At 48.1% G+C, this 9806-nt stretch overlaps 1 pseudogene; it reads left to right on the top strand.

Annotated features, from left to right (window-relative positions):
- The first annotated feature begins 277 nt into the window (after window positions 1-277).
- Window positions 278-427, top strand: LOC130297176 (U2 spliceosomal RNA; annotated as a pseudogene).
- Window positions 428-9806: the final 9379 nt, after the last annotated feature.

Here is a 9806-nt window from a genome sequence, read left to right as displayed (position 1 = left end):
AGAGTTGTGTGGCTTATACAATTTTAAATGTCATTTGGTGCTCTTCTTAAGTTAAAATGTGAAGGGTAGGTTTGTTGGGGGGCCTCTCTCCTGTTGGAGAAGGGCTTAGCGATAGACCACATCCTTTGTGCACGTGTGCACTGGGTGATAGAGAGCACTTGCCTTTTCCCTTGAGTTGAACTGTACCATGAAGGTAGTATTAGGGTTTTTCCATGGAAGAGTTGTGTGGCCTATATGATTTTTTTTTTATTTAATTTGTTGCTCTCCTTAAGTTGAAATAGCTTCTCGGCCTTTTGGCTAAGATCAAGTGTAGTATCTGTTCTTATCAGCTTCTTGCCGATTGGGATGGGTGCTGCATGGTAGGGGGCAGGTGTTCCAGGGCATTCCCAGAGGAATCAGTTCGACAACTGCCCCGATGTGACCCGTTTCCTCCGGGTCTCGCCATGAGGTTGGGGGTTGTAGAGCCGAGGTACTTTTGTGACTCGGGGAGTGGTGACCCTGAGGTGCCAAAACTCACTGGGTGTTATAGCTCACTGAGTGAATGCACTGCACCATATACGCTTCACCTTTGGCACTTACCCTTGGTATCCCAGCCTTCTGGCTAGGATCAGGGAAACTTTTACAGACTGGGCAGTATATCTGCACTCATCCACTTGTTTGTTATTTTTATATTTCACTGTGCCATGTTGCATGTTTTTGTTTGTACACAGGATTGTCAGGATGCGGTAGCCCTTCTGGGTGTCCCTCCTGGCTGTCTAGGGAAGGTGTGTGTATGTGTATGTGGCCATCAGGTTCCTAACCTCCCTGCAACCCCTGGGCATCTTGGCTTCAGTCAAGATGTCATCAGTATACGGCTCCTCAGCTGATACCTTGGCTAACACCTAGGTTGAAGCCAGGTGCATTTGCTGCCCCTTAGTAGCTTCTCACCTCCCTGCAAAAACCCTGTGTACTCATGCATGGACAGGGTACCGACCGTTTATGGCTCTAAGGGCAGATACCTTGGCTAATGCCAAAGGGGATGCCAGGAGCATTTGTGGTCACTTAGTAGCTTTGGCGAATAGGGACATCAAACCTGGAACCTTGCAGGTACCTTTTGGTCTGGAAGCGAAGGGTAAGGTTTGTTGGGGGGCCTCTCTCTTTTCGGAGAAGGGCTTGCGATAGACCGCATCCTTTGTGCACGTTTGCACTTTTTCTTGCACTTTGGGTGATTCGAGAGCACATTCATTGGCTCTTAATTAAAAAAAAAAATAATAATAAGTTGAAATGTACCAGGAAGGTTGTATGTAGCGCTGGGGGATCTGATCTGTCCTGACCAGTTGGATGTCTACCAAGAGATAGTGGTGGGGGCAGAATGCCTCCGTCGTTGAGGGAAGTGATGATCACAATGTTGTATAAGCGGAAGGGGGAGAGATGTGACTTGAGAAATTGGCATCCCATCTCTCCTGAACGTGGACTACAAGATCCTCGCCAAGGGCTAGCCAACAGGCTGAAATCTATCATTGGGCAGATCGTCCATGCGGACCAGATCTGCGGCATTCTTGGTCGCAGGATCGCCGACAGCCTTGCCCTTCTGAGAGACACTGTCTATTACATCCAGGACCATCAAGCCCGCGCTGCCCTGGTCAGTTTGGATCAGGAGAAGACGTTTGACCATGTCTCCCACGCGTTCATGGGCAGGGCTTTGCGCAGGCTGGGTCTGGGGAAGATGTTTTGCTCTTTTGTTAACGTCATGTACTTTGATATTTATAGCATGGTATTGGTGAACGGCAGGAAAACTAACCCCTTTCCTATCCTTTCAGGGGTTAGAAAAGGCTGCCCTCTTTCACCTCTTCTTTTTGTTTGTGTTATAGAGATCCTCGCTGAGTCTATGCGGCACAATGGAGGGATCACTGCACTGGGATCAGATCGCTACGAGGTCAAGTGCTCGCTCTACATGGACGACGTGACCGTCTTCTGCGCTGACCAGCGTTCGGTGACTGCACTTGTCCATACCTGCGAGGACTTCTGCAGAGCTTCGGGGGGAAAAGCCAACTGCAGAAAGTCGGAAGCTATGCTCTTTGAGAAATGGCACCTGGCTTCTTCTGCCCCCTTCTCCTTTACTGTTAAGACAGACTTCATTCAAATCCTGGGAGTCTTGTTCGGGAAGGAAGGAGCGGCCCTTAAGTCTTGGCAAGACCGGCCAGGAAAGATCAACTCTAAGATTGGACTATGGAGCTCCAGAAAGCTCTCAATGGAGGGCAAAACACTGGTCCTGCGGAGTGAAGTTTTGCCTGTGCTTCAGTACACCGCACAAGCCTGGCCTCCCCATGCCACTGTTTGTAAGGCCATCACCCGGACAGTATTTTGTTTCATCTGGGGCAAAATGGACAGAGTCAAGAGGACTGTGACGTACAAGGATCCCCGCAAGGGTGGGGAGGGAGTACCTGATATCCCCACTCCGCTGAGGTCCTCTTTTGCATGTGTCAGCATGCAGCAAACTCTTGTTGAAAAGACTGGCTCAGCAGGCAGATCCATGTCTCACTTGTTTCTCATACCCCTCTGGAGACAGCTGGGCTGGGACAGGTGGGACAGCTCCATCCCTTACTACTGGAGCACTCCTTGGTTCTATGGGGATGTTGTCCGGTTTGTGAGGGAGTACCAGCTGGAGGGACTGAAGCCGGAACTGTGGTAGCCAAAGACTATCTACAAGCTCATCCGAGCTAAGGACTTGATGGATCTGGTTCCGGGGCTCCCCGCAGCCACTGCAGAGACAGCATGGACTAATGTGGCCTCAAAGCGGCTTACCAATGGACACAAGGACTTGTCATGGATGGCCATTAAGGGAGTTCTCTCTCTCAGGTCATTAATGCATGCCCTTGACCTGTGCCGAACCCGGTACTGCCCCCAGTGCCCCTATGTGGATGAAACATCTTTGCATGTGTTTTAGCAGTGCCCCTTTGCGCAGGGTCTGTTGGATGCCCTGGAACATGAACTAAGAGACTCTGAACCCAGGAACTGCCTATCGAACCATTCGGTCCTTTACAGTCTGTTCCCTGGGACCCACAATGTGGAGGCCATCCAGGAGGCCTGGCACCTTATGAACTGTTTTAAGGACGCCCACTCCCCCATAGCCTACGCCCCTACCCCGAACACAGATTGTTTGGTTTTTCGAATTCTTGTGCTATTCTATTACAGGATTGAGCGGAGTGTTAGAGAAGTATGCCGTGTGATGTGTAGCTTAGGGAACCCTTGCTGTGTATTGCACTGTCATGCTTTGTGTGATTGTAATTTATCGTATGACTTGTAATGACTCAAAGGACAATAAAGCTCTTTCAATAACGGATTATACAATTTTTAATGTAATGTGGTGCTCTTTTTAAGTTGGAATGTACCAGGAAGGTTGGGTTATGGTTTTCCCATGGAAGAGTTGTGTGGATCATACGATTTTAAATGTATTTTGGTGCTCTCCTTAAGTGTAAATGTACCAGGAAGGTGGTATCTGGGTTAGGGGTTTCCCATGGAAGAGTTGTGTGAGATCAAGTATAGTATCTGTTCTTCTCAGTTTCATGCCGGTGGGGATGGGTGCTACATGGAGGGGGAAGGCGTTCTGGGGCTGGTTCCACATATCCAGCTCAACGACTGCCCTAATGTGACCTGTTTCCTGCGGGTATCGCCATGAGGTTTGGGGTATAGAGCCGAGGTACTTTTGTGCCTTGGGGAGTGGTGACCCTGAAGTGCCGAAACTTACTGGGTGTTATAGCTCACTGAGTGAACGCACTTTTTGAGTGTTGTGTGTCCACAGGATGCAGTAGCTCTCCTGGTGGTCTAGGGGAGGTGTGTGTGTGGCCATTAGGTTCCACACCTCACTGCAAACACCCCGGCTACTCCTGGCAGGGTACCGACTGTTATCGGCTCTGTGGGCAGATACCTTGGCTAATGCCAAGGGAGATGCCGGGAGCATTTGTGGTCCCTTAGTAGCTTCAGGGAAAAGGGACATTGAACCTGGAACCTTTTGGTCCGGAGGTGAAGGGTAAGGTTTGTTGGGGAGCCTCTCTCCTATCGGAGAAGGGCTTGCGATAGACCGCATCCTTTGTGCACATTTCTTTGTGCACGTTTGCACTTTTTTTGGGTGATTTGAGAGTACGTTCCTCGGCTCTTAGATAAAAGTGAACGCTCTGCACCATATACTCTTCACCTTTGGTATCCCGGCCTTCTGGCTAGGATCCGGGAAATTTTTATAGATCCGTCCGGATGACCGGGCAGTAAATCTGCACTCATTCACTTATTTATTATTTTTGTATGTCACTGTACCACGTTGCGTTTTTTGTTTGTACACAGGATTGTCAGGATGCGGTAGCCCTTCTGGGTGTCCCTCCTGGTGGTCTAGGGAAGGTGTGTGCGGCCATTAGGTTCCTCACCTCCCTGCAACCGCTGAGCATCTTGGCTTTGGTCAAGTTTACAGCTCCTCGGCTGATACCTTGGTCAATCAGTTTACGGCTCCTCATCCGATACCTTGGTTAACGCCTAGGTTGAAGCGAGGTGCATTTGCGGCCCCTTAGTAGCTTAGATGAAAAGGGGCATCGAACCTGGATCCTTGCAGGTGTATTTTGGCCCGGAGGTGAAGGGTAGGCTTGTTGGGGGGCCTCTCTCCTGTTGGAGAAGGGCTTAGCGATAGACTGCATCCTTTGTGCACTTTTTCTTGCACATTTGGTGATAGAGAGCACTTGCCTTGGCTCTTTAAAAAAAAAAAAATTGATACTCTCCTTAAGTTGAAATGTACTAGGAAGGGGAAATCTTGGTTTGGGTTTTCCTATGGAAGAGTTGTGTGGCTTATACGATTTTAAATGTCATTTGAGTGATAGAGAACACTTGCCTTGGCTCTAAAGAAAAAAAAATGCCTGTGAGTTTTGCTTCTCGGCCTTTTGGCTAAGATCAAGTGTAGTACTTTTCCTGTTAGTTGGCGGTGTGGAAGACCACCAAGGCCGGAAGAGGAACCACACAGTAGGATAGGTGTACCAGGGATGGCTGTGGAGGACAACAGTCATCTCTGATGAGACCTGTTCCTGCTGGATCTGGCTTTAAGGTCCGGGTATTGTGAAGGCCGAGGTGCACAAGTGCCCTGGGAGTGGCGACCCCAGGGTGCCAGATTTCACTTGGGATTTGCAACCCCATTTGAAAGAAAGCAAATAGCACACACTTTTTCTCTCACTCTTCTGGGCTCTCTCCTTTAGTAGCCCGGCCTTCTGGCTAGGATCGGGGAATTTTTTTATACATCCGATCGGATGTCCGGGCAGTATTACACATTGCACACATCCCCTTATTTATTTATTCTTTTTCCTCTTCGCCCCCTACAGCAGCACAGAAGGGTTTTTGGTCTTCAGACTGCCCACCAGGAACGGCCATCTAGATTTACATAATTAATTAATTAATTCACATACATCAGCCTCCTGGCCCATAAAAGGACTCCCCAAACCCCTGCACGCTGTGTTTTTTTTTGGTCCTCATAGGGACCCGCTATGTCAGCCCATCTAAAGATATAAAGATCAGCCTTGCGGGTCATCATAAGAGGCTGGTGCAGGGTCCTGGTGTGAAGTAACTACGGGCAGATGGCAGGGCTACAGTCAGTGCGGGGTCCTGACTTCACCTTATGAAGGTATGTTGGAATATTACCAGTGCGAGGTCCTGGTTCCCTTACTGTCGGTGTTTAGCTGGTGGTTATCCCATGTGCAGTAAAGAAATAAAAGACAGTTTTTACTTGCCTGTTACGCTGGTCCTGTGGCTAGGGATGCCGTGTGCTCCTTTCAGCATCGATCAGCATAACTCCATGTGAGGTAAGTGAACTTCCTGCTTCTGCTTCTCTCTTCTGTGGAGATATCGCGCCGCTCACTGTAGTTCCGGCACCTTTCTGTGTATGCGCGCGCTTCAGGACCGATATCCAGCGCACAGCTCGTGACGTCAGACGGGCCCTGCTTTTAGCTTTTCCTTATTACGCCGAGAGAGCGGTGTGTTCAGCCTCTTGCTGGGCAGCTGGGCTCTCGGTGTAATAAGGTAAGCTGCACTATGTTATGCTCACTACACTGTATAAGCACTGTGCTATATGTGAAGGCAGTAGCTGATTTCCTCTCCCTGTTTCAGATGGATTCTGTATCTGCCAGGAAGAAGAAATGCAAAAGCAAGCATCAATGCTGTGTATTCTGTGACGAACCACTGCCAGATGGTTTTCCTTTCAATGAATGTGATTATTGTGCAAAAAACATGGAGCCACAATCTCAAGTTGCCAATAAATCTAAAAGATGCATCAGCTGTATTCAACCTCTGGAGGAAGGTTGCCAGTCTAACCTCTGTCAGGCATGCTGTCCGCCAGACAAAGGTGATTTTGAGGATGAGGCTAGGGGATTCTTCTCATGGATGCGCAATCGGATGTCTGAGCCTGATCCTTCGGGACTGAAAAAGCAGCCAAAAGAAGTCAAAGTTCCTCCCGGGTCATCAAGTCTTACAGAGCATCATGGATAAGGAGTGGAGGAAACCGCACAAATGTTTGGACATGGGTTCGCGATTTAAAGCCATGTATAAACTCGACCCCACAGTATCTAAAAATTGGGAGCAGCCAAGCAAAGTGGATACGGCGGTAGCCAGAGTGTCGAAAAAATAATTTTTTCCTTCAGATAACTCAGTGTTACTTAGAGACGTCATTGATAAGAAAGCGGACACCTTATTAAAAAGAATGCATGTGAATATGTCATCCATGAATAAAGCGGCACTTTCTTCAGTCCCAGTTGCCAGAGCCATGAGGCTTCAGCTTAGCCAGCTGTCAAGGAAGATAGAAGAAGGGGTCTCTAAGAGACATCTTAAGGAGCGTCTGTCCTCCCTAAAGTCGGCCGCGGATTTCTTATGTGATTTTTCTTTGGATGTTCTGAAGATGGCATCAAAGTCAATGGCGGTCACAAATTTGGTGCGCAGAGCAGTGTGGCTAAAGCACTGGTCGGGTGATGCGTCTTCAAAAACACATTTCTGCGCATTACCTTTCGAACCAGAAAGGTTAATTGGGAAACAACTGGACAAGGTCCTAAAAGAAAATAAAAAAGATAAAGTCCTAGTGCTCCCTTACTCCTTTTGTAAACCATTCAAGGGATCTCGGGCCCAGAGAGGGAAAGGAAATTTTCGGAGATGACCGTTTCAGGATAGAACGGAAAGGAGATTTCAATCAAGATTTCAAGGAGGGAAGAAGAAAACTGCAGGTCCCCCCAACCCAAAACAGGAGTTTTGACGCCAGATATGCAAGTCCGGTGGGAGCAAGGCTACTAAGTTTTGCAAGCAACTGGGAAAGTATTACCTCTGATGGCTGGGTACTAAAAATTGTCCGCTCAGGATACGAGCTGGAGTTACACCATCTACCCAGAGACAGGTGCTTTATAAACCAAGACAAGGACCAGCAAGTCCGGGGACTTCTGGAAGAATTTCTACAAAAAGAAGCTCTCAAGCCTGTACCTGTGGAAGAACAGCTCAAAGGAGTATACTCAAGAGTATTCCCAGTGCCCAAGCCGGATCAAAGATGGCATCTGATAATAGATTTAAGATTTTTGAACAAACACCTTCAAAAAACAAAATTCAGGATGGACAACATTCGGTCGCTGTATCGTCCAACAAGGAGAAGTCATGGCATCCTTGGACAACCTGCATATTCCCATCAGGGAAGAACACAGAAAGTACTTAAGAGTAACAGTCGCCTCAGAAGGAAAGATCGTTCATTTCCAATTTCGGGCCTTGCCCTTCGGTCTGTCGGCAGCACCCAGGATATTCACGAAAGTGATCATTGTACTTGTGGCGGCACTCCGCTTGCAAGGCATAAGAGTTGTACCCTACCTCGACGATTGGTTGCTTATAGTCAGCTCACCGGAAATTCTAGTAGGGCACATCAACTCCTCTATCCAATTGTTGGAAGAAGTAGGCTTCATAGTGAATCACCAGAAGTCGGAGCTAACACCAACCTCACGGATAAAATTATTGGGTCTAATAGTGGACTTGACAGTGATGAGGACTTTTCTCCCAGAGAAGAAGATAACACAGTTAAAGAATACCATCTGGAATCTGCATCGGACGCCTCGGATAACTATCAGACGGGCTATGAGCATCTTAGGGCTCCTAACAGCCACCATAGAGGCCGTCCCATGGGCCAAAGCCCATTTCAGGGAACTACAACAAGAAATTCTACTATCCAGCATCAAGTTGTTTCATCTCGAGGCCCATATAAATGTATCTCTCAGGGTTCGCAACATTCTCTTGCGGTGGACCAACAGAAGGAATCTGGAGCAGGGAAAGAGCTTTATCAACTTCGCTCAGATGATCATAACCACAGACGCTTCTGCAACCGGTTGGGGTGCACATTCAAATCAGACCTGGGTACAGGGTGTCTGGACTCCAGATCTGGCGAAGAGATCCTCGAATTTTCAGGAGCTGAAAGCCATCCTTCTTGCCCTCCAGCACTACAAATCCTCTGCTTCAGGGAGATATGTTTTAGTGCAGACCAACAACGCCACCGCAGCGTTCTACATCAACAAGCAGGGTGGCACTCGTTGTCGGTCTCTGCAGGAATTATGCGCGAGCATCATGACTTGGGCAGAGTCAGTAGTAATGGATCTCCGGGCCACTCACATAAACGGAGTGGTGAACCAGCAAGCAGACCTTCTCAGTTGGCAAGTCCTCCAGCCGGGGGAATGGTCCCTGAACCAGAGATATTTCAGAATATTGACGGACAAGTTGGGGACGCCAGAGTTGGACTTAATGGCCACCCGCGAAAACTGGAAATTAATGAGGTTCGGCTCTCTCCAGAGAAGGGATCAACCAGATATTATGGACGCATTCACTTTACCCTGGAAGAGGAAATTTGTATACCTGTATCCTCCACTGCCCATGATACCCAGGGTACTTGGCAAGATCCTGGCGGAATCTCCATCTGTGATTCTAATTACACCTTTCTGGCCCAGGAGGGCATGGTTTCCAGTACTGCTGCGCCTGTCAGAGGGCAACTTCTGGAAATTCCCTTTAGTACCGGATCTTCTACCCCAGTCTGAAAACCATATACCCTTCTGTGCTGCCTTCGGGGACTCGAGGAAAGTATAATTACGGTAAGTATAAATACTCACTTTGTCACTGTGTCCACTTTTTGTGTTCTGTTTGTCCACTAGGATTTGGTAGGATTAGCCCTTCTGGGTGTCCCTTCTGAAGGTCTAGGGGAGGTGTGTGTGGCCATGAGGATGCTCACCTCCCTGCTCTACCCCGATGCCAAAACGGTTTTACTGCTTCCTTGGTGATAACTTGGTTAACTGAGTAGCTTCGGCAAAAGGGGACATTGTACCTGGAACCTTGCAGGTGCCTTTTGGCCCGGAGGTGAAGGGTTTGGTTTGTTGGGGGCCTCTCTCTTCTCAGAGAAGGGCTTGCGTTAGACCGCATTCTCGTGCATGTTTTTTTTGTGTGAACAATTGCACTTTTTTTTTTTTACTGGCACTCGAGTGATTTGAAAGCATGTACCTCGGCTTTCAAAAAGAAAGATAGGGTTAGGGTTTTCCTATGGAAGAGTTGTGTAGCTCATAAGATTTCAAATGTAGTTTGATGCTCTCCTAAAGTTGAAATGTACCAGAAAGGTCCGGTGAGGGTTAGGGTTTTCCGACAGAAGAGTTGTGTGGCTTATAAATTTTAAATGTCATTTGGTGCTCTCCTTATGTTGAAATGTACCAGGAAGGTGGTATCTGGGTTAGGGATTAGAGTTTTCCCATGGAAGAGTTGTGTGGCTTATACGATTTTAAATGTATTTTGGGGCTCTCCTTAAG

This window comes from Hyla sarda, chromosome 12 (genome assembly GCF_029499605.1).
Source record: "Hyla sarda isolate aHylSar1 chromosome 12, aHylSar1.hap1, whole genome shotgun sequence".
In the NCBI taxonomy this organism is placed as follows: domain Eukaryota; kingdom Metazoa; phylum Chordata; class Amphibia; order Anura; family Hylidae; genus Hyla; species Hyla sarda.
The sequence above is the reverse complement of the archived record's forward strand: the minus strand, read 5'-3'. Positions and strand labels throughout refer to the sequence as shown.